Source organism: Opisthocomus hoazin, chromosome 3, assembly GCF_030867145.1.
Source record: "Opisthocomus hoazin isolate bOpiHoa1 chromosome 3, bOpiHoa1.hap1, whole genome shotgun sequence".
NCBI classification, from domain to species: Eukaryota; Metazoa; Chordata; class Aves; order Opisthocomiformes; family Opisthocomidae; genus Opisthocomus; species Opisthocomus hoazin.
In genome coordinates this window covers 2,791,913-2,808,638 of record NC_134416.1, presented here as the reverse complement: position 1 = coordinate 2,808,638, position 16,726 = coordinate 2,791,913, and the positions used below count along the sequence as shown (strand labels likewise).

The window sequence follows — 16,726 nt, the reverse complement described above, 5'->3', positions numbered from 1 at the left end:
TCTGAGTCAAACACATCCAAGATCTCTCAAGTCTCTGTAGAACAGAGTCACTAGAGCAAACACTGAAACATAGTTTTCTCAGAAAAGAGTGACTTAGACTTGGGGAGAACTTCAGTGCCTGGTCTGGGGTTTGTTCTCGCTGTGCCTCCCTACCAGTGAGTATGTGAGTATTTCACTACAGGGCAGACTGAAAATATTAATCTGAACACAGATAATTTCTCATAGGGAACAGCAGGACCACCGCCAGCATCCCTCCATCCAAGGTACATGCTTCAAGCACAGTGATTCTGCACATAAGGTCAGCAGTGTTGTTATTCATAGCCTGGATTCCCAAGAGCCAAAACTTAAACGAGAATTTTAAAGAACCCCTAGTGACACCCCCCCACCCCTTGCAGGATGGACTAACAATCTCATCATCTTTTAGACATCAGAGTTACAGAGGAAAGCATAGTTTGGCAGTCGGCTTTCATTAACTCTGTTTTTCAAAGACGTATTTATCTCGTCAGAATAACAACTGAGTTATCTCAGGCCCTGTATTCCATCCTGTTTAGTACATCCCCTCACAGCTATTGCAGTAGGTAGCAAGCACCCACAGTCCCCTTTGTGCCATTATCTCATTCTTTCCCTAACATATTAAATGTCATCAAAGATGAGGTTTGCAAACACAGTTTGTTGCCTACTGGAGCCTTACATTTCAGACCTATTGCTGATGCCATTGCATATTTTGTAGAATTTTTTCAAGCAGTCCATTTTTGCTAATGGGCTCACTTGGGGGTCTGTTAAACTGCAGGGAAAATGGAGACAAGCAATCTTCCTGCTAGAAGACCTTTGCAAACCTCAAGGAACCTTTTTCAGAAACAGGAGTTCTATGTTCTTAATGAGATCATTTTCAGAAAAGTCTGGAAAAAGAGAAAGAAGAGAAAATAGTGACAGCAAAATAGAGATAATCACTAAAACCGCTTTTTCAAGTAAACCAGAAGCCCACTCAGTGTAATGAGAGGGAAGATTTCAGGAAACCGAAAGGAGGAACACGTGCTGTATTTGACACATCAAAGCCAAGTCAGTATGTGAAAAGCGATAGCATCTCAACCCTGCAGTTGTCTGTCACTCTCCTGGTGCAGAGAGCTAGATTAAGAGTGAAGAAATAGGACAAAATCCCACCACTGCCATAGCTTGGTGCCAGGAAGTCTGCAATGAAAACTAAAATTTATGACAAATCTGATGTGCTGAGTTGGGTAGAAAAGGTCAGCTGTCTACAACTACATCTGTTTGATGCATTGACCCCCAATTAAAAAAGAGAGTGCACTCAGTAAGGGATGATGAACCCACGCTGGCCCACAAAGGCCAGCTTCATGCCTCTCAGCATGGCCAGGTAAATCAGCTGTTGGGCTAAGTATTCAGTGGCAGCTTTTTACAGGGATGTAATGAGATAACTTTTGAAAGCTGCATCTGGCTGACGCCAGATGGATATTTTAAAAAGCACAGGCAGATCAGCCTTGAGTGACAGGAAGAGTGGAAGAATGAGAGGAAGGAAAGTGGGGACAGAGGGATCTTCTGTCATCTGTTTGACATGACCAAAGCCTCAAGCACATGTGTGGGAGTGGCAGATTAAACAGTTGGTTGATGAAATGACACCTCCAACATATCTCTGCCCATCGTGCCAAAGTGATTTAACAGGCTGACACTTTCCTGATGTCTCAAGAACCAGGGCATGAGTATAGGAAGGTACCAGAGATGATGTACAGAACATCTAGCTCAAAACCCACTCTGCAAAATTTTCCATGAGTTAATGCCTATAGAAGAGTATAACAGAAAAAAGAATGTGATATTATATTATGAAATACTCTCCTACTCTCCAGAGATATGTGGCTCAGGAAATGCATGAACCAAATCTTCATATCTGCACTCTTCAAGGAATTTTTTTCCTTCCATTATTCTGCTCAGTCACCTTTTGAATGTCTGTGTACTTCAGGGATCCGTAATACCCTGCATCAGTGAGTTGCACAAATAACAAGATATTGTATGAAGAAACTCCTCCTTTTTCTTTGCTTTGAGCTTGGTATTTGGTCATTTCAACTGATAACCCTTCATCAGAAGACATAGTAACCAATCAACCCCTAATGACTTTTCTCTAGATCCTATAATATCCTTCATTTTACCCTTTCCTTTTCCAGACGAAATAAACATGATTTACACAGTAACTCCCTATGTGGAAGTGACTTTATTACCTCTTTCATGGGTTAGGTTTTTTCACATCCTTCCTGGGATGGGGACACCAAAACAAAACAGACAGTATTCAACATGTGAATGAAACACGAGTTTTTGCAGGGGTAATGAGGACAGGTGAGAGACAACAACAGGGACCCTGGAGTTGGGGAACCCACACTCTACAGACCCCCTGGTGCAAAGGACACACAAGTGACCTGAGGAAACCACCAGAAGGAAATCAAAGGTGAAGGCTACCTGTTAGCAAGTGTCTGGCACAGGAGAACAAAGTTGGGGACAGATGGAAACCGGCACAGTGTCACTGAGGGAAATAAGTGTCATGGGGACAGGGTATTTTTCCAGCAGGAGATCATGGTGGCTGTCTGTCTCTCTTTCATGACAGTGGATAGGCTGCCAAAACAGTTTTCCCAAATCTCTGCATTTACACAGTGCAACACTGAGCTGGACATGTGTGTGGCAGGGTGCGATGTCCTCAGCTCTGGCTCAAAAAAACAGCATCTGCTAAAAGCAGCACTTTTGACCTGCCCACAAGGCAGCTAGAGCGGTCACCCCAACTTCACTCCTCCCACTTCATTCACTGTCCTTAGTACAGCTGTCTACGGAGCTCCAGCCTCTAGGTCTGAAATGAGCCAGAAGGACAGGTTTCATTTCCTCCTTTTCAATGAAGAAAAGTCTAAGCTTCCAATTTCTTCCATCTGACATGTTAAATTGGCAACGCAAGTCTTCCTTCTGATGACTTTGCTCATAGACTTTTACTTACAATGTTTTACCATTTGAATAAGCCAGCTTCCCAGCTTCTCAAATTTTTAATTTAGCTGCAATATAGCACTTCCTTCAAGGCTGGTTTTTTATCAGATCCTTCACTTCGTAATTTCCACCAGCACTGCTAGCATCTGCAAAGTGGTAACATAGCTCTTCTTTCAGCAGGAAATTTGTACCCAGCTGAAGCTTGAGTATTTCCAGCAAGGCAGAGTGGGTTGTCAAATACCACAGTTTCCATGCTGGGATCATTTTTTCCTGTCTGAGGAAAGCTGGTGAGAAACAGAACTGCTTTGGTTTCTACAGTTGCTTTCCTTGACAAGGAGAAAGCCAGTGAAGCAAAAATGGGTCAGCTGGAGGGGCAGAGCTAAGTCAAGGGTGAGCCAGGCTTCCACAAAAACTTACCTGTCACGTCTCCCTTTCCCAGCGAGAAACCTACAGATGGCTCCTTGTCACCTACTCACAGCCAACAGGGCATGGATGATGTGGGCTCTACAGACCGACAGCTTAGTCCAACCTCTGAGTAAATTTGTTTGAAAGGGTCTTACTATTAGAAATGTGGGTGCAAGACTTATTCCCATCTCGTGCATTTATTCAACAAAGCCATTCTCATTCAACAGTCTTGGTTATTTTTTCACCTTATTGGTCTCTGATAATTTATGTTTGGGCCAGGTGTTTAAACATAGGCTTAAACATTGGTGATAGATCCATAGCTGATGCTGAAAGACAAGATGGAGATGTTTTTTCCAGCCTCTTGAATATGGTTCAAGGGGAATGGACTGCAGCCACACTCACGTGATCTTCTATGGAGCATCTCCCTGTGCCATTTTCAGAGGCAGAGAACTGGACTAGATGGACAATTAACCTACCCTAGAGGGCACACTATATTCCTAGGTGCTAGGGGCTTTTTAGGTGGCCCAAGAGCATTCAAGCCATCATCAAAAGGCTGAAAGATTTGAGATGGGTCATGAAGAAAGCCTACAGTCCTCTGGAGTAGGAGCTGTGGGATAGCTGGTATAGACTAAGGTATCACAAATAGTAATGATTATGTATATTTAGGCAACCTGAATGGAGTTCTTGTGGTGGGATTGTATTTGAGACGAAAGGCATGGTTCATTTGCCTGTAGGACAATAGGCAGGTCAAACTCCACACAGATCCCAAAAGCTTTGAGGGGTTTCCCTACTCCAGATATCACTAGTCACTGGCTGTTTTATTTGTAGGCACATTGCTTCTGCATAACAGACTGAGAAAGGAGTCTGGGACAGCAGTGAACTTGGGACAAACATCTACAATGTCAGGAAGAAAATCACAGAATAGTGTCTCTACTGTATTCTCCCAGCTCCTAGCAATCTGCAGACTAAAGACTTCCCAAACTTGGAAGAAGAAAGGTTTTAGGGTAACTTGTGTGTAGCACTTTTTAATGAAACTCACTTTCTGCATTTCTCTCATTGCTTCTGAAACCCTTTGTAGTTCAGCCATGCACAAAGTCCCGTGGAATGATGGAGAGGAGAAGACACAGGGCAATCTCACCAGTGTATATAAATATCTAAAGGCACGGTGTAAAGAAACTGAAGTCAGGCTATTCCCAGTGGCTTTCAGTGACAAGACAAGAGTCAAGTGTCCAACGTGAATGTTAAAAAGCTGAAAGATAGTAATGGTCCAACAGTTTTTGTGAAAATTAGTACTATAACAGAGCTGAAGTAGCTCAGCTGGGAGAGCGTTAGACTGAAGATCTAAAGGTCCCTGGTTCAATCCCGGGCTTCAGCAGTATTTTCCTGTAGATTTTTGTGCCCTGTGCTGGGCTCTACAGAGATATGGAGCTGCTAAAGAGAGTCCAGCAAAGGTCCATGAAGATGAAGCGGCTGGAGCATCTCTCCTATGAGGAAAGACTGAGACGGTTGTTCAGCCTGGAGATGAAAAGTATCAGGGGGTATCCTATCAACGTATATGGATACCTGAAGTGAAGGTGCAAAGAGGACAGAGCTAACCTCTTTTCAGTGGTCCCCAGAGGCAAAGGGCACAAAACTCAACACAGGAGGTTCCCTCTGAATATTAGGAAATGTTTTTTACTGTGCAAGTGACTGAGTACTGGCACAGGTTGCCCAGAAAGGTTCTGGAGTCTTCATCCTTGTGGATATTCTAAAGCTGCCTGGACACAGTCCTAGACAACTGGTTGTAGGTGGCCCTGCTGGAGCAGGAAGGTAGGGCCAGATGACCTCCAGAGATATCTTCCAACCTCCTCTATACTGAGTCTATGAAACAGAAACACAGTTTTACAATTCAAGGGCTTCAGCAAAAACAGTGGTGTAAAGGGTTTTTTTTTTCCCGCAACCTTCAACTGCCTGTTCCTAGTCCTATGTCATGGAGTGCCCCATAAAGAGGTAGTAATGTTGACCCACTGGTGCATAGGACCATGCAGGAAATCAAAGCTGTGGTATGGCAAAAGGAAAAATACCCTGCCAAAAAGAGTTAATTTTAGTCTCAATTACAACTGACCTTGAAGAAATTCCTCTCCCCAAAATTTGTCTTTTTCCAGGTTGAAGAGTTCTAGTGTGTCTACCTATTGCTCATAAGGAAACAGCTCCAGATCTCTGATGAAGCTTTCTACCGTTTCCTGAACCTTTTCTACTATTACATTGACCTTTGTAAAAGAATAATATTCACTATGTGAGCACCCCAAATTGTTCTACAGCCAAGTAACAGTGTTTTGAGTTTTGTTCTCCATCCCTTTCTGACTAACTCTTGATCTGTGGAGTCCTTCAGGCAAACAGCAGAGACAAGACCTGAATTGCCAGTTGTCCAAAAAAAAAAGGAAGTGAGAAGCAGTGAACCTTTTACTATTGATTTCTCAAACATCAACACCAATACTCATCCAGTCTCTCCTCCATAATAGGGCAGAGACTTCTTCTTTCTCCCTTTCATTCTGGTGGTGCACTTTAACCTCTGAGCGTAAGCTTATGAGATCCTGCAGCACTTCCAGGACATTACTTCCCTGATCAGGGTGTGAATTTCAACTTATGCATAACTCCACAACATCATAACCTGGTTGTGCCTTGAAGAGATACCATGGGTGCTGATGGGCAAATGCCTCTATATCAACAGCCACCACTCTCTAGCAGATGGGGCCGGAACATACATTGCCCTCCTGCATCGCTCAGGAAATATAACAGCTCCTCACCCATCACTACCTTTTGCAGACATGATGTACTCAGGCAGGATCCTCTGGCTCGGGGATGTATCAGGCAGAAAATACTTTCCCTTTGACCCTTTACTGTCCATGTCTGCATCTAAATTGGGAATGAGCTTCCTGGTCCCCGAACTGGATGACAGTAGGTCAGAGCCCCCTGCATGGTCTGTGTGCAGGATTAAATTATATCAAATTCAGTATACGTCCGGGGCCTCATTTTGTTATGAAAACAGACATCAGACGGTTGTGTATGTACATCCCAGGCATTGTCCTCAGGTTTAAGAGCAGCTTACACACTGTGGCTATGCTGAACTGCTCTGACCTCATCTACCACACTAGAGAAATGCAGCCTTGGGCCCTAAGGGCAGAAGTAAATCAGATACCACACACACAGATCATGAGTCAGAGAACAGTGGGATGGCACAGGTTTAGTATTCAAGCAGTCCCGCTAAAAAATATTTTGCGCTGGTGCAATACTCATGGTTTAACGAGTGTGCTGGAAATCTAAATAAGGCCTGTGCTTAGGCTCGAGCACTGCCCAGTGCTCCTCCACACTACTTAAGTGTGCCTACTTGTGCACTCCCAGTCAATGTCCAGACACTGTTCAGGGGACAGCAGGGGGCAGGAGCCATTCCCAAGACGTGGTCTGGACATAATGAGCATATTTCTGTTGAGGCGGTGGAGGGAAGAGCTTATAGCACCATGAGAGATGTGACCTACCAGATGGCCTTAGTCCCACAGAGTAGGACAGACCAGTTGTATTTGCTTTTGACACTATATCTCTCCCTACTGAGGACTTTGTATCCCCCTCAACTCTCTCCTTGGTGTGCCAGCGGCACCCTGATCTCAGACCCTCTCGATGGGCCTGCCACAATGCAGATAAGTATTTGGAGTAGAGCTTTATGATGGGGTGCTGAATCACACAGAATGGCAGGGGTTGGAAGGGACCTCTGTGGGTCATCTAGTCCAACCCTCCTGCCCAAGCAGGGTCACCTACGGTAGGTTGTAGAGGACCTTGTCCAGGTGGGTCTTGCTCCAGAGAAGGAGACTCCACAACCTCCCTGGGCAGCCTGTTCCAGTGCTCCGTCACCCTCAGAGGGAAGAAATTCTTTCTCATGTTCAGATGGAACTTCCTCTGCTTCAATTTGTGCCCATTGCCCCTTGTCCTGTCACTGGGCACCACTGAAAAGAGCTTGGTCTCATCCTCCTGACGTCCACCCTTCAGATATTTGTAAGTATATATTAGGTCCCCTCTCAGCCTTCTCTTCTTCAGGCTGAACAAGCCCAGCTCCCTCAGCCTGTGCTCGTAGGAGAGAAGTTCCTGTCCCCTCACCATCCTTGTAGCCCTCCGCTGGACTCTCTCCAGTAGCTCTTCATCTGTCTTGAACTGGGGAGCCCAGAACTGGACACAGCACTCCAGATGAGGCCTCACCAGGGCAGTGTAGAGGGGAAGGAGAACCTCCCTCGACCTGCTGGCCACACTCTTCTTGATGCACCCCAGGATCCCATTGGCTTTCTTGGCAGCCAGGGCACACTGCTGGCTCATGGTTAACCTGTCGTCCACCAGGACACCCAGGTCCCTCTCCGTAGAGCTGCTCTGCAGCAGGTCCGCCCCAAGCCTGTACTGATGCATGGGGTTGTTCCTCCCCAGGTGCAGGACACTTCATTTGTCCTTGTTGATCCTCATCGGGTTCCTCTCTGCCCAACTGAACTGATAAACCACAGCCTATTGAGGAAATCCCCCGAGGTGAAAACAGCCAAATAGTGGGAGAGATATTTAGAGGTGGAAGAGATTTGAGGTGCCTGATGTTGTGTGCATTTGCCCTGTTCTTACTCCTCACTCAGTATCTGCTCATGGAAAGTATTGGCGGATGTTTGCTAATGACACAGAGCTGGGAGGAGTGGCTGATACACCAGAAGGCTGTGCTGCCATTCAGTGTGACCTGGACAGGCTGGAGAGTAAGGTGGAGAGGAACCTGATGAAGTTCAACAAGGGCAAATGCAGGGTCCTGCACCTGGGGAGGAATAACCCCATGCAGCAATGTAGGCTAGGGGCTGATCTGCTGGAGAGCAGCTCTGCGGAGAGGGACCAGGATGTCCTGGTGGACGACAGGTTAACCATGAGCCAGCAGTGTGCCCTGGCTGCCAAAAAGGCCAATGGAATCCTGGGGTGCATTAAGAATAGTGTGGCCAGCAGGTCGAGGGAGGTTCTCCTCTCCCTCTACTCTGCCCTAGTGAGGCCCCATCTGCAGTACTGAGTCCAGTTCTGGGCTCCCCAGTTCAAGAAAGATGAAGAGCTACTGTAGAGAGTCCAGTGGAGAGCTGCGAGGATGATGAGGGGACTTGAGCATCTCTGCTACGAGGAAAGGCTGAGGGAGCTGGGCTTGTTTAGCCTGAAGAAAAGAAGGCTGCAAGGGGACCTAATAAATGCTTTGAAATATCTGAAGGGTGTGTGCCAGGAGGACGGGGCCAGACTCTTTTCAGTGGTGCCCAGCGACAGGACAAGGAGCAACGGGCACAAACTGAAGCAGAGGAAGTTCCAGCTGAACACGAGGAAGAATTTCTTTACTTTAAGGGTGACAGAGCACTGGCATAGGCTGCCCAGATGTGTTGTGGAGTCTCCTTCTCTGGAGATATTCAAGACCCACCTGGACAAGATCCTGTGCAGCCTGCTGTGGGTGACCCTGCTTCGGCAGGGGGGTTGGACTAGATGGTCCCCAGAGGTCCCTTCCAACCCCTACCATTCTGTGATTCTGTGATCTGAGCCAGCACTGCTGTTGTCACAGAGGTGCCAGTGACCACTGGGCTTGTTCAGCTCTAACACAGCTGCAGTCCAGCACAAGGAGGTACCTGCAATCATATTTCTTTGAAGCGTAATCCACAGCTGTGGGAAGGCAAAGGAAAGGCTCCCACTGATGCTAGCAATCAGGCCCCCATGTTCACACTGCAGGACATAAAGGAATCCCCAGAGTCTATAGTGCAGTGCTGCCAGAAGTGATGAGAGCAGCTTATTTTTCTGCTCATTCTCCCAACGACCCGGCCCCCTCCCCACCGAAACAGCTTCAGCTCAAGCCTCAGTGCCAGAAGTTGCCAAGTTTCCCTGTGTTTGGCTCAAAGAAGGGTTAAAAGCGGCCCCGTGCTGCTCGGTGGTGCGTGCTCACTGGGAGGCGGTGAGGGAAGGTGCAGGATGAATAACTGGAGTGGGCGGCAGGCAGCGCGGGGGTGGCTGCCCTGCCAGCACCTTCACCCAGCCCACACACATGCAGCTCCCTCCTCTCACCACTTTTCAGTCCCCTTCGGCACGGGAGCCCCCACACTGATCCATCAGTGCACATCAGATCCCGATAACCGTCTTTTCCTGAGCCCCTGTGCAGTGCTGCTCCAGCCCACAGCTCTCCCCCACAAATACTCACGGCTCTGCCGGTGCCCTTCAGCTCTGATTTTCTGCTTTTTCTAGTGATCTCTGCCTCTTTCTCTTTATCCCTTCAGCCCTGCTTTGCTGCTGCTCTCCTTCTCCCCCATCCTGATGAGACCTCTCTCCACCTTTCCCCGCCAAGAGCGTTGGCATGGGTCAGTCTGCGCGCATCCACCCTGACCGCACAGCACCAGAGCTATATCTCACTGCACTGAAAGATCAGCCAGCTGAGTAAACAGGAAATCCTCAACAGGAGCTTAAAAATTCTCCAGAAAAAAAAAAATAAGGTAAACAGGAAAAAACGCCTGTAAGGCATGTGGTCAGTGTAGGAGCATGACTGGATCTGTTAGTATGCCTGGGAAAGCTCCCACTGAAACTACTGAATGCAGATCACACCAGGGGTTACTGCATATGCAGTGCTTTCTCATTTGTGTTTTATGGGGTTGGACAGAAGACCCCCAGACCTCTGATTTGGAGTCACCGTGAAGCACTGCTGCAGTGTCAATACAACCACCCGGAAGAAAAGATCACGTGGTGAGGCAGGCACGCTTTGAGCATCGTGTACTCTATTTTACTGTTTTTTTTTGTGATAGTTTGCATTCCCATGGAGTGCTTTTGCTATTGCTTTCTTTTTATGTTCATGTAGGACCTACTGTAAACTGAAGCATAGGAAGTTCCATCTGAACATGAGGAAGAACTTCTTCCTTCTGAGGGTGACGGAGCACTGGAACAGGCTACCCAGGGAGGTTGTGGAGTCTCCTTCTCTGGAGATATTCAAGACCCGCCTGGACAAGGTCCTCTACAACCTACTGTAGGTGACCCTGCTTCGGCAGGAGGGTTGGACTAGATGACCCACAGAGGTCCCTTCCAACCCCTACCATTCTGTGATTTTGTGATTCTGTGATTCTGTAATATACAGGCTAATTGGACTGCAAGTCTCCTTTATCCCTTGCTCTGCCACTGGATAGCTTGAAGAGAAGACAATTCTTTTATTCGTGCCTCAGTTTCACCCATCAGAAAATGGGGCAAAGTACCCCAGCGTCTCTTTGGAAAGTGCTCTGAGATCTGACAGGAAGAGCTAGCCGTAATGGAGATAGAGGCAGACAGCACACACAGACAATAAAAGACACTCCCAGCCCTGAAGATTAATTTTCTAAATTACATGGCAGCTACAAGATGAGGAAAAGAAAGGATTATTATTTGCGTGCCATGGGAGCAATAATCCTGTGATTACTACTCCAGGCATAAAGACATTAAGGCTCGGTTTGTGCTGCAGTGCAGAGCTCTTGGAGGTGTAGCTGAACTGTGCCATCAACAGATAACTTGTGTGCGGTTGTAAAGGTAACGCACACTTTTGTGCACCTGTGTAGAGTCCAGATTCTGATGAAGACCATCCATGCTCACTTTAAGCTGTGCATCCTGCTGTCCTTGTGGCAGTTGGTGCACAGGAGCTGCTATCCAGTTACTCTGACGGCAAATTAGGTCTGTGCATGTTCAGCCCTGCCCTTTCTCATTCCATCAGAGCCAGTGAGTCTGGCCTCTAACATCTTGGCAGCAGCAATCTGAATCGTGTTCTGAGGCACCACCTCTCGCCACTGACTTTAGGAGGAGCCTGGGGTAACCAAGGTCTTTCCTGCATTAAATACCTAAAACTGAGAGGTTTGCACCAAGGAGCCTTGGGCAGCAGTCCTCAACCTGGGAGCTAACACTTCACCATCCACAGGGGAGTCCAGCTGTTCCTAAGAGCTCAGGTGAACAGTCAGCTTATCAAAACACAGAGCTTAGAGTCACAAATCAATCCCTGCCTGTCTTTTACAGTGGGAGCTGTTTGGATTTTGTACTGCACAGGGTCCTGGTTCACCTGGTGAAGGATATGTTGTGCGTGACTCATGCAGTGTTGGTCTTTAGATGGCAGATATGACCATCAGGGCAGTTCTTCCATTCAGGTTATCTAAAAACCCTTTGGAAAATTTAGAGTTAGGATTTGTTCTCTTTGTCTAAATAGTCTCCTAAAATGGGGTTTGATCATGTGTCTTGCCAGAAAAAAAAAAGGAAAAAGACAAAAATTCCTCTTGCAGGTGCAGCAACTGTCCAAGATCTGCTCTGAACACTGAACGCTATAACTGGAGAATAGTAAAATATTTTTTGGCTCCAGCTCAGATCTTCAGAGGTACTGAAGTAAACAGACAGTCAAAATACCTTTGAAGGGTCTTGGCTTTATTATCTATGGCTGATTAATTAGTTGCAATTCAGATCTTTATGCAGGCTGTTAAGTATTTGGGCTGTTAACTTTTGGAGCAATGGGCTATCCTTTATATTCAGTTTGCGTAGAGAAGCCTAATTTTATTTGTGACTGCAGGGTGCTAGTGGAGCAAAAGGAAAGAACATGAAGCACTGCTCATTACAAGTGGAACTAGGCTATTTAAATATGCAAATTGTTTTCAAAGAAGCCCAGAGAAAGAGGGCTGCGGAGCTCCTGCTGTTGCATATGAGATACGGAGATTTTTTCATTTCCCTGCCCAGGGCGGGATTCAGTCTGGGGCAAGAGTGAATATTCTTCTGTCAGCCTGTGGCAGCACCCAGGAGGTGACAGATTAGGGAGAGCTGGGTAGTCCATGCAGAAGGGTGGGTGGATTTCAGTTTGGTTCCCAACAAGCATTTGCAGTACAGAAAACATCCTCAGCAAAGCTCTGCAAATTCAAGAAAGTAGTTAATGAAAAAGTATGAGAATCCAGTACAGAAGTGATTTTAATTACTAGATAGTAGGTAAGACTTTAAGCTACACTTAAACCATCTTTTCAAGCTACTTTACTTTTGTCACAGGGGCTGGAAACTTCTCTTTTGCATTGGTCTGTGGAAATTCAGCTATGCCCTGTGATCCCTCATTACAAGAAAGTGGAAATGTCTAGAAGAAAGCCTGCCCTGCTGAGTTTTTTTTTAAGGAAAAAGAAAGCAGAGCTGGGAACACTACAAATCCCAGGCAAGCAGCAAACACATAAAATTAAAAATGAACAGACTGTAGAAACAAATGCAAAAACGCCTTCCCAACAACCATGTTCACTGGCCACGGTCAGAAGATGCTGGACAGGTCTCTCGTCCCCCAAGGATTTTGGTGGAGTCGATTCCAGGCTCCCATTTCTTTCACCCTGACACGGGGAAACTCCTCGAGTCATTTTGAGTCAGTGTCTCTGCCTCCGATGTTTTCATGCCAGCCTGGTTACGTGGGTGATTCTCTGCTCTAGTTTTCAAGCAGAAGTTCTCACAAATTGACGGAGGATGCTTTGGCACCTCCACAGGAGAAGCGAGAGAGAGGGAGAGAGAGAGAAGTACATGCAGGAGGAGGAGAAATGAAACAGGCTTTTGAAAACCATAAAATTAGCATAGAAAACGGCGGCAGCTTTGCTTTACTCGGACTGAGTGAGAGGCAGTACAGTTGCCTGCTGATTTTAATGCCACCCCATTAAAGATCTTGATGGGTGGCCGCAGATGTGCTGGAATGCCTGTTGCTTGAGGAAAGCTAGTTTTGCAGCTACAGCTCCAACCCGAAACATGACAAAACCAGACTTCAGACTTTACCTTGCCTTCAAATTTGCCGTCTAATCTCGCTAGTGCTGAAGCCAATAAGAAAAAATAAAAAGCATATGTAAATAAAACCAGGGCTACAAGGCTTGTAAAGCCACTGAGGATGCAGGTTTTTTTCAGCCTGAGGATTTTTAAGCCTTAATTTCTCAGATCATCACCTATAGCTTTAAACATTTAACTGAAGTTTCTAAGTTAAGAGCTCCTTTTTTTTTTTTTTTTCTCAGCCTCTCAACATAGTCAGTAGAGATAAAAATCAGCTCCTTTGCAACTTCAGTGCTTCTCTGGGGAGAGACTTGTTAGTTTAGGATTTGGAGAGGCAGTTGGCTTTCCCCACTGAGTAGATTAGCACCTCTCACCTGTCTGATATTTCTGGAGCAAATGTGAGGTACCTGTACAGAACCTTAACCCCTCCATGTGCTCAGGCAACACGAATTATCTTGGGTTTGTTACAGACAGCAATTCATATGCGCACAGCTCTGCTTGTGTGTCTGAGTGCTTTGCTTGTAAACTTTGCATAGTTATACCTACACAGTCCTTAGGAAAGGGTCTTGGCATCTAGGAAAATAGATCCTGAGCCTCTGATAACTCTCTGGAACTGAAATCACTTCAGGAGGTGAGCTTCTAAAATCAGGCTTTCATCTCTCTCAATCCTGGCCGGCACCAGACATCGAGTCCACAACAGGGCAGAGAGAGTATTTGCTCCTAACTCAGGACCAAATCCTCACCAAATTCATGGACAGCTTGTGGTCACCCACCAGTATATAGGAGTTTTTCTTTCCTTCAGTTTTCTCAGTTGTGGCTGGGAAGTGGCAATATAGAAAATCTTTTTCCTGCCAGCCCTGTAAAGGTTCCTGCGTTGGTGCGCGACAGGGGAAACACAGTGACACAGCACGGCAGGGCTGCAGGAGCCTGGAGCTGCATGGTAGGACCTTCCCAGAGATGATTTTCCAAGGGAGCTGTATCTGACGTCAAGACACCATAACTCTAAAAACCTGATTTACCAGCTTGTACATGAGCTGATAAGGAACCCAAGCAACACATGTAGGAATCAGGTGCCAGCATTCCCAGCATGACAGGTGAGAGACTCAGCTGTGAGTAACGGTGTGTGAAGTGAGTCATGACCTCCCCAGGTGGATCAGACATGTCCTCTTGGAGATCGAACATAAACAAGGCAGGAGATGCAGAAGGATACAAAACACCACAAACATCTCAGCACCTCCAAATATGACTACAGACTTCTGCAGCATTAACCCTCCAGCAGTGCTGGGGGATTTGTCCAATTCCAGAGCTGGCGGCTGTCTAAAAATGTAGTTAAAAGATGGTCTTACACATTGCAGCCAAGTCAAGCAGTGTTTGCAAATGTAGAAGAGAGATTTCCTGAGGAATACGCAATAGATTCATTAATCTAAATGAGCTGAACTTTCTGGATGAACTCTTCCCCTCTATACCCCTCAGTAAGGGTGGTAACACACCTCTTCAAGCACCCCTTGCCTCCCCATTCACCCAGCTTACATACTCCCAGAAAGTCCATCTCAAAATGCAGCCATGGTATTTCACAGGATCACCCGTCCTCCTCTCACCTCCTCCAGGGAGAGCTTGCTTTCCCCTCCAGGTGAACTTTTCCCTAGCTGCTTTTCAGGCTGGCTCACTCTTGCAGGTGGGTGTACTCAGCCTGGAGCTGGCAGGGCAGCCAAGCTGAGGAGGCGGCGGCACAGACAGCAAGCAACTCGGCGCTCTGGAAATGTGTTACTAGTTATTTCTATTCCCTGCTAGAGGGCTTTACCCCCTGCACCAGTACAGGCTTGGGGCCAACCTGCTGGAAAGCAGCTCTGCAGAGAGGGACCTGGGAGTGCTGGTAGATGACAAGTTAACCGTGAGCCAGCAGTGTGCCCTCATTGCCAAGAAGGCCAATGGGATCCTGGGATGCATTAAGAATAGTGTGGCCAGCAGGTCGAGGGATGTTCTCCTTCCCCTCTACTCTGCCCTAGTGAGGCCCCATCTGGAGTACTGAATCCATTTCTCGACTCCCCAGTTAAAGAAAGATGAGGAGCTACTGGACAAAGTCCAGTGGAGGGCTACAAGGATGGTGAGGGGACTGGAGCACCTCTCATATGAGGAAAGGCTGAGGGAGCTGGGCTTGTTTAGCCTGAAGAAGAGAAGGCCAAGAGGAGACCTTATAAATGCTCTAAATATCTTAAGGGTAGGTGTCAGGAGGACGGGGCCAGACTCTTTTCAGTGGTGCCCAGCGACAGGACAAGGGGCAATGGGCACAAACTGAAATATAGGAAATTCCAGCTGAACGAAACAATGAACTTGTTTACTTCGAGGGTGACAGAGCACTGGCACAGGCTGCCCAAAGGGGTTCTGGATTCTCCTTCTCTGGAGATATTCAAAACCTGCCTGGACGAGGTCCTGCACAACTTTCTTTAGGTGACCATGCTTTGGCAGGGGGGTTGGACTAGATGATCCCCAGAGGTCCCTTTCAACCTCTGCCATTCTGTCATTCTGTGATTCTCTTTCTGTTGTCACTCCTGGGGGCCAAGACTTCCCTTCCCTTGTCCACCTGCCCAATGGAAGCCACCTTTGCCAGCCTGTTTTATTGTTGGGGGGGACAGGAAAAGAGCAGTTGGGAAAGGGTTGAGGACAGTCCAATGCAGAGTTGACGAAAAGCTGAAAAATGAGATTACTGTTCTTTTTCCCTCTCTGTTATGTCTTCTCATGAAACTGCTCGCTTTTAATTAAACTTTCCACAGGCTAGTCTGAGAGCAGACCAGCTGCACACACACACACAGCCGGTCCAGTCAGCATGCGCACAACTGGGATTCGAGTGAATGTGGGTCTTTATGTGAATACAGGAAGGGAAGAAAGACAGCCTTGAATCAATTCAACTTGCTGGAGATTGGTTTGGGTGAACTTCTATCTTGTCCCTGCTTCCATGTGATGGCCACTTCTCTCGCCAAAACGAGAAAAGGCACCAGAAGTGTCTGCAACCAGTAACAGAACTCATCAACCAATAATCACCAAAATGATCGAGAGTTTTAATCATTTTAGACAAATTTTTGTGGACAGATGCATCAGGGTTATTAAACATAGTAGCACTAAGGCAAGTGATAGCTGTAGATGTCTCAGCACCTCTCATTTTGGCAGCTGGGATAACCAAAGGAAAGGTTGTTCCATAGCTCTCTACATCAGAGATTTTCTCAAACCACCCTCTGCTGATTGACCCAGGGTTTGACGGACCCGTGGCCATCCACTCCACTCCTGCAAAGTCAAAGTTTTCTCTTTCAATGTTTTGTTACCAATTGGAGAGGTGGAATGGTTGGAGAACACAACTGCAAAAAAAGCTTGCATCCTAGTGAGTAATGAGACCTAGTATTGTTTCTCACTTTGCCCTCCTTAGAAATAGCTATCTGGAGGTGAAGGGCAAGGTCAGAGCTATCTCCTTCCCTGTTCAACTTGCTTGTGGGATCTGACTCCCTCCTGACAGCTGTTTTTAGCCAGAATTATACTTACTTGGTAGAGATGGAGATCTTTGATGTAACCCACACATCCATCC

The 16,726-nt window shown here is 46.7% G+C and overlaps 1 non-coding gene across 1 annotated transcript; it reads left to right on the top strand.

The window, feature by feature from the left end:
* Positions 1 to 4,680: 4,680 nt before the first annotated feature.
* On the top strand, positions 4,681 to 4,753 carry TRNAF-GAA (transfer RNA phenylalanine (anticodon GAA)). Its single transcript has one exon. It is a non-coding gene; the product is annotated as a tRNA-Phe (tRNA).
* Positions 4,754 to 16,726: the final 11,973 nt, after the last annotated feature.